General features: G+C 35.9%; 1 long non-coding RNA gene across 1 annotated transcript in view; it reads left to right on the forward strand.

Annotated features, from left to right (window-relative positions):
• LOC309806271 overlaps positions 1-19,629 on the forward strand; it is a 71,112-nt gene extending 51,483 nt beyond the window's left edge. The window contains exon 4 of the long non-coding RNA XR_014294362.1: positions 19,518-19,629. This is a non-coding gene — a long non-coding RNA (uncharacterized lncRNA). The remainder of the gene's footprint in view (positions 1-19,517) is intronic.
• The last annotated feature ends 301 nt before the right edge of the window (positions 19,630-19,930 follow it).

Raw genomic sequence — 19,930 nt, forward strand, 5'->3', positions numbered from 1 at the left:
CCACCAAAGAACTCCCTAGGCTCTTTTTAAACTCATTTTAGGGAAAGTCTAGAATAAAATTTTCTCTTGGCTATTTTGGTCCCACTTTTAAGATACAGGTTCTTCTGTGTACTCTACTGAACATCCAACAAGGCATCTCTACTCTGGTTGATGGGAACTCAAATAATTCCCAGCTCTGTGTGAGTTTTGGGAATTGTTCATCTTACAGCTCCAATATAATTATTCTTTCCCTGGAAGATGTTACCAGTCTGGACTCATGAGTCTTCATGGTATTCATGTATATTTGATACTTAGCCAAAGACTCATAGGAATCCCTAGTCAGATTGTTAGAGTTCTTTCTCTACACACTTCCTTTATCTCAGATACTTTGTCCTACAAGTTCTAACTGCTGCAGCCTCCTCAAACTGGGACATCTATCACCCAACTCAATGAGATTTCCAGGCTCATTTTGGTTTCCCTATGTCTATACTGCAGCCCAGAAATTACCTCCAAGCAAGAAGCTCAACTCATTTGCTTCTTCTCTCAGGGACCATTAGGTATACTGCCTATGGTCCAGTTTCTGAAAATAGATGTATTCTATATTTTGCCCAGTTTTCTAGTTGTTTATGGATGAAAGGCAATTCTAGACTCTGTGACTCCCTTATGGCCAGAAGCAGAAATATCCTGCTTTTCAAACACGACTTCCTTTTAGGCTTGTGATTTTACTTCAGTTGCTTTTTAACACACAATATCCTCTCTCACCACTGTGCTTATATATGTACAAAATAAAATATCCCTGCATAAGTGATTGCTTTCTCTTACGTTGTTGCTCTTCTCTCCTCTCAAGAAATTCTAAATATTTTTTCACCTAAATTCTTGACTGAATATGTGATACCACTTTAGGAAAAAGAGACATTTGTAGTATAGATGGAGAAACAGGTGGAGATGTATGAGAAGATAGAACTAGGTCCTGTTTGCTCTCAGTTCCAGTTATCATGGGTGGTACCTGGAGTTGCAAGCCACCATAAGGATGAATTTTAGGGCTTCCCTGGTGGTGCAGTGGTTGAGAGTCCGCCTGCTGATGCAGGGGACACGGGTTCGTGACCCGGTCTGGGAAGATCCCACATGCCGCAGAGTGGCTGGGCCTGTGAGCCATGGCCGCTGAGCCTGCGCATCCGGAGCCTGTGCTCTGCAACGGGAGAGGCCACAGCAGTGACAGGCCCGCGTACCACAAAAAAAAAAAAAAAAAAAGTGAATTTTAAACATTAGTGAAAATGAAAATTACATAGATTTTTATCACAATTAATTAATAAAAGGTAATTGAAAGAAGACATTTTCTCTTCATGGTTGACTTTTGTTTCCTATTCTAGGTGTTATATGCACCTCTAGGTTTTCAGTAAAACTCAAGATGATGTGACAGAAAGGTTTTGTATTAAAATTTTTTGAAATCTGGTCTTAAATGTAACTATGAAGTTAGGCAATTACTATTCATTCCAAATCCAGAAAAGGAAGTAGCTGCAGATCAAGTTAGGCAGAAATTGTCATATTTTTTTACCCTAGAAGATGAGAAATATAGAACTATTACCAAAATTGTTCTTAATATAACCATCATCATGAAGCATTAGCGAACATATAACTGAATAACTTTGTTCTGTTTGAATAAAAAAATTCACAGATTTTATGGGATGCAAATGGTGCAAAGATTATATTGTACCAGTGTTTTTTATCATTATTCATATCTCTATAACACATTTCAACTGAAAAAATGATTTTTAAGTGCATAATTAAGATGTACTATGGGCCCTAGAGGGAGAATAATACTCAATTGATTTTTTTGTTATTGACATAAATCTTTATTCAAGGACATTCATAGTTTAATAATAGTGTTGGGTAGTGTAAATCTTATGAGTACATAGAATTACATTTTTAAAAAAATACTCATTTATGCATAAAAGTCATCCTAAGTAAAATTACTAACTTATTCAGGTAAATAGCAAAGGCCTTTATGCAACATATTTAAGTGCAATAGCCCTGTGACTTTTTTTAAACTTCAAATGTTCAGTAGCATAAACAGTGGTGAGTTTGCCTTAGATAATTTGGAAAATTGCCTGAAAAGAGTCAGGGTGCTGCAAATTATTTAATCCAACATGAAATCTATAAATTGGAGAGCTGTAAAGCACTGTGCACATAGGTTTCAAGATGTTTTCTTATAGTTATAGGACTATAGTCCCTTATAGTTATAGGACTTCTTTCTAACAATATCCCTTTCAAATATAACTGTTGTAATGGATGGTGATTCATTGATTCAGTCACATTTCTGGTCTTTTGTAATACAGTTCAAGACTGTATTGTTTTCTTGACCAAGCTAAAATAAAACAGATGCAAGTAAATCAGACAAAGATGTGAATCTGGCATATGAGTAGACAGGGGGTAGAATTAATGTTTCTTCCTCGTTTAGTTAAGCAATGCTAAATATATTCTGTTATGGTGAACAAGGGGTAATGCTTTAGTAGTAAGAACTGTTATGTTTTGCCAATTCTGAAATTTGTAATAAATTAAGCATTAAAAAAAGTAGAAGAGGAATGGGCAGAAATATGATACCAAAGTCTGGGAAATCTACTAAACAATAGGAAGACCTACAGATCTCAAAGTGTTAAGAGCAAATGCTCATATTAATTTTAAAAACAATTATTTATTACATGGGAACCTTATCCTATAGCCTTAAGCACCTTCTTAGTTACCAGGGTAGTCCGTTCATCGAACCACTCATTCAGCAAATATCTACTGAATATGTGTGTGTGTGTTTATATATATATATATATATATATATATATATATATCTGTAAATAATGTTGTATTAAGTGACGTGGGGGATGCAAATTACATCTGATCAAAATGCAGCCATCTTAATACTCACTGTTAGCTGAGAGCAAGACTCCATCAGTACACAACAAAGCAGAATTTATTTTTAACCCAATACATTTACATTTGCGTTTTACAAGAAAAAAGAATCACTTAAAAATGTACCAACATGACCAAGGTTTATAAAATTAATTTACCCATCAGTTTGGATTTTACCAAGGGAGACAAAACAAAGTTTTAGTCAAAGACAAAATAGCCAGTTGATGCATAGGTGCATGGTCTGTGATGTTCTTGCTGGCAAGAAAATCTAGATATAATATGAAGACACACTGGAAAGATGCTCAGATTAGTTAACAGGAACCTGTAATGTTTAAATAGGAAGCATGTGTTTAAAAAAACATATTCTGGACAAATCTTTTAATATTGATACTTTGTTGAAAACTTTACCAGGATATATCATATCCTATTATATCAGTTTTGCTTTTATTCTTAACTACACATTATATGTAGTAAAATAAAGAGTAAAAAAATCTCAACTTTAGATTAATTTTCTTCATTTTTTCCCTTTGAACACAGTTTTAAACAGAAATTATGATAGATTTAGATGTATAATAATTTTTAATAAAATACTCCAATGTAAATAAACCATTAGAGGAAAGACAATGTCAAAAATTATTCATAAAAATTGATTATATTTACAGTATAGGCAAGGAATCATCTAAGAAACATTATTTATTTACAGTTTTCTTTCTAACTGAAGGAGAAGCTTCATCCTTCTTATCTTTTCAAATAATATTTTATGTCACTATGGAGAAAGAATATGATTCATCAACAATTCAGTATATTTTATTTAGGCTCTCTGTGTAACATTTTTGGAATTTTCAAGTGAAACAGCTAAAATTCTTACATTTAGAGTATATTTTAACATATTTCTGTCCTTTAGTATTGCTACCTAATTGTAAATGTGACATAACAAGATATAATTTTTAATTGATGCTCACCAACTGAGAATTGTTAATTTTTCTAATTTGCTAGCTGCTAAAGAACGTAGATATTTAGTCTGCTGAATGAAAAATTAAAATTACTTCCTTAACTTTATTTTAAAGGAAAAAATATTTTATAGCCTGATTATTTTTCTAAGGCATTAAAGTAAAGAGAGAAGGAGCATATTGATATGAGTAACTTTTAAAAGTAAATAAATAAATAAAATAGGAAATGGTAAAAAGAGAAAACTCAAAAACTATAGTAGTAAGAGGCCTGAAGAGGCAAGATGCCTAATGTCAGGACCTGAAGGACGAGGAAAAAGGAGGGGAGGGTAGAAGGAAGACAAAGAATACAGAAAGAGAGTAAAGGGAGAAAGGAGGGAGTGGAGATAGACAATAACTTGTCCAAGCCCACTAGCCAAAGAGTGCCAGTGTGATTCTATAGAGGGTTGATGTGGAAGCCAGTTATGTAATGAGTGGTGTCAGGAAGTGGGGACAACTGGGTTAACTTCATACTTTTCATCTAGAAGGTGGGAGGAGAGTTGTCATTAGTAAAGACGTACTAATCATTCATGTTAGAAGAGGACTTTCAGTTGTGTGATTGTTTGTGTGTTGATAGTGTTCTTGTCTCTCTTATACACAAGGTTACAGAATAATCATGTCTCTGTATTGTTCTACCACAGTCATATTGTCTGAGCATTGTTTATACTCTGAAAGTTAATCATTTGGGAATACTATGGCCTAGCCACCAGAATAAATGTAGATCTGAAAATGTCCTGATGATCAAAGTATTACCTACATAAAATAAATTCCTTAATTTTGAAAATAAAATAAAATTACTTCCTTAAGAACTAATAGTAGAAAAGAATGTTTAGTACTTGAATAATATATCATACATACAAAGTTTCTATGGTTTTAAAAATTTCTCCACTATATTTGACCGATAATTACTAATGAATTTCTATTTTTCTCAAAAAATATATTCTGGATATGAAATAAATAGAAGTCCTTATATATATCAACCACATAACTGTTATTCTCAAAATGGAAATAATTTGGGCCTTTTACTATATTTAATATTTTGAAAGAATCAATGTGTAGTGTAATTCCATTAACAAATTAAAACACCATAACTAATTATGTGCAGGGCAGTAGACAACATGCTATTTTTTTTTTTTTTTTTTTTTGCGGTACGTGGGCCTCTCACTGTTGTGGCCTCTTCCGTTGCGGAGCACAGGCTCCGGATGCGCAGGCTCAGCGGCCATGGCTCATGGGCCCAGCCACTCCGTGGCATGTGGGATCTTCCTGGACCGGGGCACAAACCCGTGTCCTCTGCATCGGCAGGCAGACTCTCAACCACTGCGCCACCAGGGAGGCCCAATGCTATTTTAAAAATTGTTTTAAATTAACTGCCCATGTCATCAGCATCACGTTTCTTATCATTCTAGTCTGTTTTATTAAATTCTTTTTTTTTTGGGGGGGGTGGGTACGCGGGCCTCTCACTGTTGTGGCCTCTCCCGTTGTGGAGCACAGGCTCCGGACACGCAGGCTCAGCGGCCATGGCTCACGGGCCTAGCCGCTGCGTGGCACGTGGGATCTTCCCGGACTGGGGCACGAACCCGTGTCCCCTGAATTGGCAGGCGGACTCTCAACCACTGCGCCACCAGGGAAGCCCTGTTTTATTAAATTCTTGAATAATTCAGCTGCTGCTTTGTCCTTTGTTTCAATTTACATTTAATCAAAGAATAGTCAAGAACTTAGAGATTATTTATTCAAACCCCCTCATTTTACAGATGTAGATAGAAACTAAAGTCAAGCAAGGTTGTATGAGGGGCTTCCCTGGTGGCACAGTGGTTAAGAATCCGCCTGCCAATGCAGAGGACACGGTTGGAGCTCTGGTCTGGGAAGATCCCACATGCCGCGGAGCAACTAAGCCCGTGCTCCACAACTACTGAGCCTGTGCTCTAGAGCCTGCAAGCCACAACTACTGAGCCCGTGTGCTGCAACTACTGAAGCCTGTGCACCTAGAGTCCATGCTCCGCAACAAGAGAAGCCACCACAATGAGAAGCCTGTGCATGGCAACAAAGAGTAGCTCCCACTCGCCACAACTAGAGAAAGCCTGCACACAACAATGAAGACCCAATGCAGCCAAAAATAAATAAATAAAATAAATAACTATTTTTAAAAATTATTTTTTAAAAGGTTGTATGATTTTTTCCTTTATATTTGAAAGTTTAAACCTATAGAAAAGTTGAAAAAATAGTACAATAAAGCCTATATAATCTTCACTAATTGTTAACATTTGACAAATTTGTTTCTTCCCTCTATCTTCACACTACACATATGTACATGTGTGTATGTATATTAAACTTGCTGTTAAAGATCATAATACTTCATCTCTAAATATTTTAGAACATATCTCCTGATTAGGACATTTTCCTACGAAAGCACAATACTGTTATTACCCTCAACATTATCTACAGTAAATCAATTATAGCATCTAATGTTCTATTCACATTCAAATTTTTTTCTCCAGTATGTCCTCATAAACATTTTCTTCAAAGCAGGATCCAGTCAAAGCTCATTTACGGCATTTGGTTAAGTCTCACTGGAGTATTTTAATCTAAAACAATCCCTATGCTTTTAGTTTTTGTTTTTAATGACACTGAATTTTGTAAGAGTTCAGGCCAGTTGTCTAGTAAAATACTCCATGCTTTAGATTGGATAATTATTTTCTTATGACTGTATTCAAGTTAAAAATTTTGGGCAGAAATGTTGCATAAGTGATAGCAATTAACTCTCATTGCATTAATCAGGAATCATAAAATGACATTGTCTCACTATTGGTTATCTTAAATTAGACAGCTCTATTAAGGTAGTAATTGCATGATTGATCCATTATAAAGATCCATTTTCCCTTTGTAATTTTTTTTAAAAAAGCTATTCACAGGGTGATATTTTAAAACTGAATATTTTGTTCTCTTACAAACTTTCACCAATTGATTTTCATATCTCTGATATCCTTGTCTAAATTTCCTGTTACATCACAGATTGCATAATGGTAATTTGCTAATTCTATCATTTCTTCTACATTTATTGCTAACATTTGTATGGAAGACAGTTCTTCTTTTTCAGGCCTCCTTATTTCCTTACCCCTTCCAACCAGTGTAAGGTTGATCACAATTTTCCCTCGGCCAGAGATCTCTGTCTCACACATATTCCTCACCTTCAGCATAGCAAATGCTCTGGTCCTTATCCATGCACTAACATTTACCGTCCTGGCCATCCTAGGTATGCCCAGGGATGCACTCGGTCCCAATTTCTTTCATGGATTTAAAATGCTGAGGAATGATTGGACAAGGGATTCAGAAGAAAGGAAGGAATCAGGCTCTGAGTTTAAACTCAACAAGATTACAGTTCAATGGCATCAAAGTTTATTTATTTATTTACTTACTTAAAATTTTAGTGGATATTTTCAAATGTAATAGAAGCAGAAAGAATAGTAAAATAAACCCCTAAATACCCATCATTCCATTTCAACAACTCAATATTTTGACAATTTTATTTCATCTATTTCTCACTTTATTTTTTTTCTTGTTGTTCGATTATTTCAATGCAAATCCCATGCATCATGTCATTCCATCCTTCATATGTCAGTATGTATCTCTAACTGACAGGGTTAGTGGTAGGCGGAATTCTAAGGTGGTGCCCCTAGATTCTTGGGCCCTGATATGTACATATTTTCTCCTAGTTATTCAATCAAACACTAACCTAGGCACTGTTTTAAAGGATTTTGCAAAAGTCATTAAGATTCTAAATCAATTGACCTTAAAATAGGAAGATTTTTCTAGGTGGGCCTGGCCTGATCATATGAGCCCTTTAAAACTAGGCCTAGAGATCAGAGACAGAGAAAGTCAGAGATTCAACACATGAGAGGGATATGATATGCAAGATACCCTCCATTACTAGCTTGAAGACAGATGGGACCAGGTGGCAAAGAATGTGGTCTGTAGGAGCAGAGAGCAGCCTCTGGTCAACAGCAAGTAAGAAAATGGGGACATCAGTCCTAAAGCCACAGGGAACTGAATTCTGTCCACAACCTATTTGACCTTGGACCCTAGGCCTCATATGAGAATAGCAACCCTGAATGTCGCCTTGGTTTCAGCAGTTTGAGATTCTGATCAAAGAACTCAGCCATGCTGTATGAGATTCCTGACCCACAGAAACTGTGAGATAGTAAATTCATATTATTTTAAGCTGGTAAGTTTGTGATAATTTGTTACACAGCCATAGAAAACTAATCTTTTTTTTTCTAAATATAACCACCCTACTATTATCAGACCTAACAATCACTGCTTCTTATATGTGATGTATGAGGGGTCCTAAAGGAGCTGGTAATATTGGCTGACATGTTAAATAGACATTTATGAACCAGTCAGGAGAGTTAACAACAGAATATAACCTTGTAACTATGGGGGAGCAAATTCAAACAACTAAGACACAAATTAACTTTTGGATCACAGCCCAGTTAAACTTGGAGTCTGTCTGTATTTCTGAAGTTAATCAGTTAGAGTTATAATCAAATGACTGTGGAAACTAAGGAACTTAGAACATGTTAAATCATGTCATAGTTAACCTCCCATCTTTGATGAGTCTCTGCAATTTTAAGTAATTCCAGTGAGTCATTTTTCTAAAAGTTTTTTGAGTGTGTGTCATGTACATTATGAGCTATGTCTCCCAAAGGTGCTTTTTCCTTTCCATTTTCTTTTATAATATCCCCAACACTTTATCAACCACTCCTTGTACTTCAAGGTTTGATTTTTAAATGAGCTATGTAAAGAAAAATTACCTAACAAAAAGATACCTAGGCATTAATAGCTTTTTATTCTGATAGTGGTTACACAGTTGTTCATCATATTATTTTCTGAGCTTACCTTTATTTTGAATTTTGTTCCCAAATTAAAAAGAAATTTGTCATGTTCTAAGTATGACTTCTGCTGCTTCTAACATAAATCCTTTGTGAATTTTGATCTCTTGATCATCCTCAGTACAATACTCACTGGATATTTCTTTTGGATTTTGACTGTACATCTCCCTGAAAGCTTCATTTGCCCAACTAACTTCCTCAAGTATTATAACTCCTTCTTTAAAGACCTCTTCCGGATCTTCTTTCTTTTTAGAAGTCTTACCAGGTTTTGTGGAAAGAAATTATTGATGCATCTCACTCACCTTTAGCCTAAGAACCATTAATGATTAATTCCTGAAGTCATATAATTACATAATCAGACAGGCTGATTCCTAAGCCTCTCTCTTACAAGTTGAGGCCTATTCTGGTTTGTAGCAAATATTCCATGTGTGTTTCTTGACAACAACAGAAGCTATGTCAAGTGAACTTGCTTTGGATGTAGAGCAATCAGCACAGCCACACAAGATGGGCTTGTTGTGAAAAAATTTCAATCAGTGGTTCTAAATATGAAAGACATATTTTTTTTTGTTTGTTTGGTTTTTTTTGTTTTTTTTGTGGTATGTGGGCCTCTCACTGTTGTGGCCTCTCCTGTTGCGAAGCACAGGCTCCGGACGCGCAGGCTCAGCAGCCATGGTTCACGGGCCCAGCCGCTCCGCGGCATGTGGGATCTTCCCAGACCGGGGCACGAACCCGTGTCCCCTGAATCGGCAGGCGGACTCTCAACCACTGCGCCACCAGGGAAGCCCGAAAGACATATTTTTTATGAAAGATTTCCAAACCATACATCCACAGTTATTTCAGTAGCCTGGATATATATGTTCTATAAGAATATGTTCAAAGGGATGGAGGTGATGGTGTGAATAAGAAGTGTTATTGAATGTATAGTAGCTTTGTCATTAAGTATTTTCCCAGTCTGTGAATAATAAATATAGAAATGCAGTTATATAGGAGTCTGCTATATTTTTATGTAATCCATTTCTGAAAAATTTATATATATATATATATATATATATATATATATATATATATATATGAATCTGGAAGGCTGTATATAAAAATTGAATTGTAATAATCCCCAGTTGATTGAAACAAAAATGATTTTTATAGTTTTATTACCCTTATAGTTTTATGATGATCACTTATTACTTCTATAACTCCCATTCACCAAAAAAATCCATTTATATACATAGCATGTATATATACATATATACATATATCTACATCTCTATCTAGCTATTTATCTATCAAAAAAGAAAAGGCAGTATTTCCAGGAATCAAAAGTGCTTCATGTCCTGACACTCAGAAAACATTGGGAACCACTGATTCAGTTGAGAACACAGAATAAAGGATTTGAGCTTTGATATTTTTGTAAATTTTCAGCCACTATGAAACATAAGTGACTTCATTTGAAGCCTTCTAAAAGCTGAGTAACTGCTGGTAATTGGCTTTTGGGAAGAACAGAATGCATTAAGCCTCATATAAATGTTTTGTAACAAAAGGCACATTGTAAAGCTTTATAATATGACCACCAGGGGCTCAGTCAGTAGTGGCCAAATGGATATCCATACTTGCCATCAAGTGTCAGAACTAGTCTCCAAAAGTAAAAAATATTTAACTGTATTGACAAAGACAGCCACCTCCAAAGAGCAGAGATTAAATCCCACTAAGAAATACCTCTTCTCTTTTGATGCTTACAGTCCCACAAACTGAATCCCCACGACATTCTCAAATATATATCTCATCATTGCTCAAAACAAACAAACAAAAAGCAAGTAAATGACACCAATGTATCATTTTACAAGAGCTTCCACCATTATATAACACCATTGTTCCCTGGAAGTCTTGTTATAAAGGGGACAGAGCCATCTCACAGGGGCTATGATTTGCTGCAGTCACCACCAATGGCTGTTGCACTGTTTTCTCTAGTTTTAGGTGTGGCCAGTCCCCAGCAGTTTTCCTCTGGGGACTTCTTTTCCTGACCTGACCCCCATTTTGAAACATGTTCCTCTGTTGTAGCGGTTTTGTGCCACTGAAGAAGAACATATCCTTTCTTTGTTTCACCACAGAAATAACAAACATAGCCCTTTCCCAGTTGGCAGAAACAAAGTGTTTCACTAACCATGTAAAATGCCTCTGCTCAGGAATTTGAAATGTTCGTACAGAAAAAGAGTGTTTCTGACAAGAAAGTTTTTTGTTAATGTAATTCATCTGCTAGCAAATGAAGACTCTTAGAATTCATATAATCATTTGATTAAAATCATAATGAATGTTCCAGGAAAGAAAAGTATTATATCTTTAAATCATTTTGTTTATGAAAAATGGAAAGAAAATGGAATGTTGATCAGAAAATTTTAATCAAGAAGTTATTCAAATATGTTAAATAGATTAAAAATTGAAAAATGTTTTCAAAGTTCTCTGTTTTATATTACTTATCCAAGAAAACTTGAAAGACTATTATTTGTATTTTATAATTCACTAGTTCCAAATGCATTTTTTTGAGAAACTGTTATGGGCAAGAACCTGGGATGGGATGAAAGCAAAGTAAAGCAACTTTTTCCCACTTTGGAGCTGACAATATATAGTATATTTGCTTGACTCTAAGACTCTTATTGTTTTCCTATTTGAATACGTCTCAAATCAAGATTGACCTTTAAGTTAATGCATAAATTAGGAAAAAAGTTTTAATTATTTGTTCATCATACATTTGATTCCATCAATCCACTGTACCTGATTGTCTAGAAGCAGGATTCAGAAGTTCGCACACCACGTAATGCCATGGGAATGTTCCAAATCTCATTAGGGACAAAGGAAGGCATAGCAAGGTCTTGAAAGAATCCTGCTGAACACCAGATTATTTTCCTGGCTACTTCACTCTAAGAGAATAAGTATTTCTGCCCATAGAGAATCTGACATATGTCCTTATAACTCCATACAAGAGGATTATAGAAAAAGGCATCATTAATTTGACTGGGAAATCAGGAAAGCTTTAAGGATGCTGTAGGTGCCAGATTATTTTTCCTGAAGCATTGTTTTGCTTACATCATTTCCCTGTTCAAAAATGTTAACTATCTCCCTATTCTAAGACCCTGAACTTTGACTAAGGACTCAGTTTCAACTGGACTTCTGTTGACTCCTCCTGTACTCTAGGATCTGGTCTAGGGCTGTGCTGTCCAATGTTACTGAGCACTTGAAATGTGGCTAGTGTGACTGAATTTTTAATTGTTATTTAATTTTAATTGTTAAATTTAAATTTAAAATGATACAATTTCTATATTGATTACATTCTGAAATGGTAATATTTCTATACATTGAGTTAAATAAAATACCTTATTAAAATTCTTTTTACCTGTTCCTCTTTAATGTAATAACTAGAAAATTTTAAGTGATAGATGTGGCTTGTATTACATTTCTGTTGAACAGTCCTGGTCTAGGAATAATGAAAAAGCTTTCTTTTACTGATGATATTCTATGCTTCAAGAAAACATGCTTCCTCCTCCAGAGTTTCCCTCCTGATGTAAAAGGCTCTGTAGCTGCAAGTGAGAGAAATCTAAGAATTTGTTGGCTCAGTAAGTGAAAAGAACAGAGATAAGAGTTCAGGCATAGCTGGAGTCAGGGACTCAGAGGATGTCATCAGAGCTCAGTCTCTTCGATAGCCAATCTCAGCAAAAGCAGAGTTTAAAATGTCCAGAAATAAATCTCATTGGCTTGCTTGAGTTACATGCCCATCTTTGAACCAGTCACTGTAGCAAAGGAAAAGGATTAAACTTGCTTGCCAGACCTTGGTCACATTACACCAATGTCAGAGTGTGAGGACAGTCAATGCCATTTACTTTACATGGGCTGATACCAAGGGTGAGCCTGTTCGTCAGAGAAAAACCACGAAAATTGTTTCCAGAAGAAAAAGAATCAGTAATGTGGGTAAAAAAAAGTACAGCTACCTGCAAGACTTGATTGCCATGCTAAAAAAGTGTTTTTTTTTTCCTTCTTCGGGAGTCATATTTCAACACACCATTACTTATGGTGCCCTTTGTCATCTTTTGATGCCTTTTCTCTGGCTTCTTCTATTATAGTCCTTCACCATCCCTTTCCCAGCCCTTCCAGCTCACATCTCTTCCTCTGACTTCCATGCCTTTTCCATTTGCAACCTCTCATTTAAATACCCATAAAGTCCTACTCTTCTTTCCAGTTTCAGTCCAGTTATCACTTCCTGTGAGCTGTGATTCTCGATTCCCCTAGCCTAGGACATCTTCTATAATTTTCCACTTTTGTGTTCCCTCTGAAACTGTACACCTTGTAATATGTCACTCTCAAATTAACATGTATAATCTGTTTGCACGACAGAACTAATGTAGATGTTGAGAGTAAGGTCTGCCTGAGATGGTGCATTTTAAAGGATCAATTTCAGGTGATTTAATGAAGGAATGATTGAGAGGTGTTGGAATAATTAGGAACCAATCAGGTACAATAAAGCACCTATAGGTTGGTGATGGTAGGAAGCCATTGCCACCTCTAGACCTGAAAGGCAAGAAGAACCGTGTTACTGGAACTTGGTCAGTGCTATGTCTGAAGAAGAAAGACAGGCAGAGAGGATCTGCAGCTGCAGGGAGAGGAATCCTGTTACTTCCTAAACTGTGCCCTGACAGGATGAAGGGGATAAAATAAATACTCCAAATTCTCTCTTCTCTATCTTATGCTGGTACATCCATTGGCTGAATTCAACCAGAAGGAAGAGGGCAAGGGAGCCTAGTAATGTGGTGAGTAGAGATCAGCTTCTCGGCAAAGAAGCAGGGCAGGAAAGAGTGAAACAGAGAATAACCTGCAGAGTCCAGTTGTTCTTTTTGTGTTCCCAGCTCCTAATATAAATCCTTACATATAGCAGATAATAAATCTTAAACAGAAGAATGAATGAATGACTCTCCAGAAATCTCCTATATTCCTGGCTCTCTTCATTCATTTTTCTTAATGAATACAATAAGTGTAATATAAATGTGGAACTAGATGTGATTTACTTTGTAAACCTTTTGCAATGTTTTCAAATAAATAAATACATTCACAAATTAGAAGAAAAATTTTTGTCCAACTGTGTGTTCTCAAATTAGATTTGGAAATTATCAGCATCATACTTATCAGGAAACTTATTCAGCTTTGCCCTTTACCTGGATATCCAATTAAATCTTCCAGCACCCCAGTGAAGTTGATATTCTCATCCCCTTTTTCAGATAAGGAACTGAGCATTAAAGGTACTTGAGAATGATCAGACATTGCTTTCCTCTTCGATTCTCTAGCTGCACGAAAACAAAACAGAAAATTACATGAATGCTTAAATATTAAGGGCATTTCTATAGGAAGTTAAAAATAATATCAGTGAATCAGAAGTACTTCTCTCACCATTAAGATATGCAGAGAGAAATTGAAATATTGCTACTTCTGTAGTTTTCAAGTGACCATGAAAATATATCTTCAGAAAAAATAGTGGCTAAAAGCATGAATATATTTTATTTTAATTGAAATCTGTTTTCAGGGACATATGCACAGATGCTTGCTTACTTTTAAGTGGTAAATGCATAATAGCAGGAAAAAATGAAGGGAACAGAGATTGAGAATCATAATGATAAATGTGGATGAAAATAATGGAAAATATGAAAGCTGTGTAATATTTTTCCAATCTAGATGATTTTTGAAATTTCTTTGGAAGGGTATTTTGAACATTCTGAATGCAAACTATGACAATTACTATGCTATTGCCTTTCTTTATCAAAATATCCTTTCATAAGAAAATAACGCCCAATTTTTATTTAAAAAAGGTATTTTCTTAGATATATTATTCCTATATTATTCTTAATGCAAAATATGTAATATTAACACATAAACTTCTAACACATATTTAAATATATCTTGCAGTTAAGTGCTACTTGGCATGTAGAAAGAGCTAACATTTTATTCACTAACTCTAATGCTTGTGATAACTCGGTACCAATGAACACGATTAAGGTCTAAACTGTAGTCTCAAAAAACCCTGTCCTACTAAAAAGGAACCAGGGTCCTTTAGAGAAATGACTAAGTTCACGCCTATGGTAGGAAATATACAAAATAAACCTCGGTCATCTTGCTGTTCCAAAAAGCAAGTGTATTATCAAAGAATATTGGAGTCATCTCAAAAAGTTAGAGTAGCCAATTACTGGAGCATTGAAAAAGAATGATGACAATGCAGTGAAACAAGATAAATTTAACCCTACAAATCAATAAGATGTTGACATTTATCCAATAAACAAATGTCTAGAATGAAAGAACATACAATTTACAAACGGGAAGTAAAAAGTGAGATACAAATATTACAATATGTTCAGTCTCCACAATAATCAGAGAATATAAATTAAAAACATTAAGACACCATTTTCTTGTCCATTAGATTGGCAAATCTTTAAAAGTTTCAGTCTATTAAATACTGACAAAAGAGCCAAAAACCAGGAGATGTTGGAAGCCAAAAGGGTAAATCTTTTCTTGACTGGGCAATTTGGCAGTGACAATTAATATTTTAAATGTATATACACTCTGGAGCAACAATTCTGCTTTCCTGTATCTACCTTAAAGAAAGACTTGCACATATTTTTAAAGAGACATTTATAATGTTGCTGACTGGCTCTATTTTTGTGAAGAAGTTACACAAATTCTGTCAACAGAGGAATTAGATATATATGAATCAGTTCAAAAGAATAACTTGGAGGGCTTCCCTGGTGGCGCAGTGGTTAAGAATCCACCTGCCAGTGCAGGGGACACGGGTTCGAGCCCTAGTCCGCAAAGATCCCACATGCTGCGGAGAAACTAAGCCCGTGCACCACAACTACTGAGCCTGCGCTCTAGAGCCCGCATGCCACAACTACTGAAGCCCACGCACCTAGAGCCTGTGCTCCACAACAAGAGAAGCCACCGCAATGAGAAGCCCGCGCACAGCAACGAAGAGTAGCCCCCGCTCTCCGCAGTTAGAGAAAGCCTGCCCACAGCAACAAAGACACAACGCAGCCAAAAATAAATACATAAATAAATAAATAAATGTATTTTTTTTAAAAAGAATAACTTGGAGATACCTTCAAGCTATGTTTTAAAGTTAAAAAAAGCCACAGTGAAAAACATACAGTATGATGTTATGTATATTTTAAAAACCCCAAAACAGGCTTCCCTGGTGGCGCAGTAGTTGAGAGCCCGCCTGCCGATGCAGGGGACACGGGTTCGTGCCCCGGTCTGGGAAGATCCCATATGCCGCGGAGTGGCTGGGCCCGTGAGCCATGGCCGCTGAGCCTGCGCGTCCGGAGCCTGTGCTCCACAATGGGAGAGGCCACAACAGTGAGAGGCCCACGTACTGCAAAAAAAAAAAAAAAAAAAAAAAAAAAAACCCAAAATTATTTAGTTCCATATGTGCTATAATATATGTATACGTATATTATATATACATATATAACTGCACAGGAAAGAGGTCTGAAAAGATATGCATCAAACTGATATCATTTGTTACCTTAGGGGAGGAGAATCATGTTAGAAGGAAATAGAATAGACTTCTGCTTTATCTGTATTTTTATACTATAAACACAATAAAATATTTAAGTATTCTTTATTTCATGATTTTTTGAATGTTAAGAAAATCATCTTCCAATGATTCTCTAAGGAGGGCATTTAAGGCCCCATTCTATGGATGAGGAAAGAGGGCTCAGAAATAATGGCTGACATGTGCAAAGCTAAACAATAGTAGAGGTGAAAATTAATTCAGGCTGGTCTTGGGGTTTCCAGGCAAAATCTTTTTCTCTAGATGACAAGTAAAAATGATCTTGTATTTTGCACTGGTCAAAACTTCTTTAGAGAGATATTTAGGTTGGAGACAGATTTGGGAGCAGTAAGTATTTGCCTACTGAAACCATGGAAATATATTGAGGAGATTGTGGGTAAGAAAGAAGGGCAGGCCCAGAACAGAATCCTGAGAAATGGCAACCTTCAGTGGATGAACACAGTTAAGGAACCCTATCAGAAAGTCAAAGAAGCAATTGCTCCATAATCAGAAGGAGAGGGTGAAGTCAAGAATTCAAGCACAAAGAGCACGTCTAGGAGGAGGAAGTGGTCAACAGTGGCAAATGTTGCCAAGAGGTCAAGTACGAGGGCTTTGACGTGTCGTTTGGATTTGGTAACAAGGTCATTCAGTGACTTTGTCAAGAGTCTTGGTGTATAGGAGAGACAGAAACCAGAATGCGGAGGGATGAAGCATGAGGAAGATAGGAGGATTTAACAGTAGGGTAGGTCCTCAAAAATTTAAACAGAATAATCACATGATCCAGCAATTTTACTTCTGGGTGTATACTCAAAAGAATTGAAAGCAGAGACTCAGATATTTGTACGCTCATGTTCATAGCAGCATTATTCACAACAGCCAAAAGGTGGAGCAACACAAGTATCCATTAAAGGATGAATGGATAAATAAAATATGGTATATACATATAATGGAATAGAAACAAACTATGGTATATACATATAATGGAATAGAAACAAACTATGGTATATACATATAATGGAAGAAAATTCTGACACATGCTATAACTTGAATGAACTTAAGTGAAATAAACAGCCACAAGGACAAGTGTTCTATGAGGTACCCAGACTAGTCAGTTCATAGAGACAGAAAGTAGAATGGTGGTTGCCAGGGAATGGGCAGCAGAAGGAGAAACTGGGATTTATTTTTCAATGAGTGCAGAGTTTCAATTTGGGAGGATGAAAAAGATCTGGAGATGGATGGTGGTGATGGTTGTACAACAGTGTGCAAATGCTTCATTCCTCTGGACTATATGCTTAAAAAATGACAATAATGGTCAATTTATTTTATATATATTCTAACACACACACAAACACATATGCACATACAGAGGGTATGAGGAATTGAAGGAAGTCAATGGTGACAACTTTCTCAAAAAGGAAAGTAATAGGGCAGTTTAGTCAGAGGAGATTTTTTAAGATGGAGGAACCTTGAGCATATTCACCAGCCTGGAAAGGATTATTAGAGAAAGAGAGATACACATCCACCACCTGGTAAAAGGGACACAAATACTGAGCTAGCACATTAAAATCATCCACAGATATTGAACACTATGCTTCCAGGAGTGATCCTGGGTCTCTGGGGAGTAGATGGGCTTAATGTTTTATAATAATACTCATATACAGTAATATTGAACATTTCTCAAAAAACACATAGCATCTAAGCAATGTTAATTACATCAATAATAACTTTTTCTTCAAAAGTTTTTCTACAATTATCTCACTAGAGAATTCAAATCAGATTTTATATTGGTGACGCTATGGAGGGGTTTTTGTTTGGTTGGTTTGGTTTTATGGTTTTTGTGTGGGAGTGGAGGCAGCTTTCTTAGTATTGTTTATTCATTTATTTTTACTGCAAATTCACATTAAGTATGACTTTAGGTGAAATGGAAAATGTTTCCATTTTTTAATCATCCCCTAATTACTTTTTATTGCCTCTTTGAAAATATGGTTAACTAAAAAGCAGAGTGTGATACCCTGAGAGCGTGGTAGTTTCTAAAGTCCAGAAAGTAATTCTTGCAATCTGTGGAGGTTTACATAATTACTTAATTATTCTTGCAATCCACCCCCTTCCTCTTCCCCAACGACCAAGGGAGGTTGGGAGAGACCGCCACATACAAATTGCAGCTACCCATTTGCTTCTATTATCCAGTAACCTGGGAGAAGTACATACATGAGTATTTCTTTTTTTTTTTTTTTTTTTTTTTGCGGTACGCGGGCTTCTCACTGTTGTGGCCTCTCCCGTTGCGGAGCACAGGCTCCGGACGCGCAGGCTCAGCGGCCATGGCTCACAGGCCCAGCCGCTCTGCGGCATGTGGGATCTTCCCGGACTGGGGCACGAACCCGTGTCCCCTGCATCGGCAGGCGGACTCTCAACCACTGCGCCACCAGGGAAGCCCCTGAGTATTTCTTTTTATTTGAAGTTGGCAATAGTATTTGTGTTGCTCAACTGTTTTTATGTCCTTTTTCAAACATTGTCCCTACTGTCCTATAGATATTTTTAATTAATGCCCCATCTTGTTAGAAACTTAACCAGTTAAATGTTCAACATTGCAGGATCTGCACCTGTTTTTTATTCTTGTGGCTGAAGTTGAGAGAGACCATAGCTCATGAATAAGCAACAGTTTCAGTTTTGCAATGCTTTATCTATATGTAACAGGCAACTATTCATGGGAAAGGAAGTTTAAGACTTGTAGGTAAAAAACCACTACTCAGATTCCAGGAAAATGCCCGTTTATTGAAGTTTTTTTTTCTTTTTCTTTTTACAAAATATTTGTAGTCAGATTAGGATTTAGGTCATACTCTAAAGACTTTACATTAATTAGCCTTATAAAAACAAGTTTATTTCTCATGTATCAGCTTGATAATTTTCTTCCACACAGAGAAGTATTTTCTGTTCCTCTATGATTATCATTTAGCCACACAGGAAATGTTTCCTCATGTAAATGAGCATTACTTAAGTATAGATTTCAATAACTTTTCTAAAATTTGCTTACACATATAAATATGTGTATACATTAATTATGTATGTATACACATAAATTATAGCCTGTTACCATGATTTCAAGTGTACGCTTTGTGAATAATTTTCTGTTCTCCATAGAATTTATAAAGCATAATGACTCTGGTGTTTCACAACTTCCTCTTCTGGTAGACTATCCTTTTGCAGAGGGAAAAAAAATGTGTCTAGAGAAGAGAGCGGAGCAGAGAACAGAGCTCTTAACTCAACTATTTAAGCAGCTCAACAAGCAACTGTAAATAAGACATAGAGGTAAGAAGAAAGTTTTACTTGTTATTTTTCATTTTATTTGGATTGCTACTTATAGAATAACAGTTTAAATTGCTGGCCAGATTACAAAGTAGGTTAGATAAAACCGATACCTCTCTCAAGTAAGTAGTCAATATTTCAAATGAAAAAGTTTAGTAAATTTACGTTTCAACTTCATACAACATTTAAAAAGCTGGAAATTTTAAAAGTTCTTATCAATCGCTGAATTATTTTAACTGCAAAGTAAAACATTCTCTTTTTTTCATAATTTTGTACACAGTTTAGTGCTAAAAGTGCTA

The sequence above is a fragment of the Mesoplodon mirus genome, assembly GCF_964341445.2.
Source record: "Mesoplodon mirus genome assembly, chromosome: 6".
Lineage (NCBI taxonomy): Eukaryota > Metazoa > Chordata > Mammalia > Artiodactyla > Ziphiidae > Mesoplodon > Mesoplodon mirus.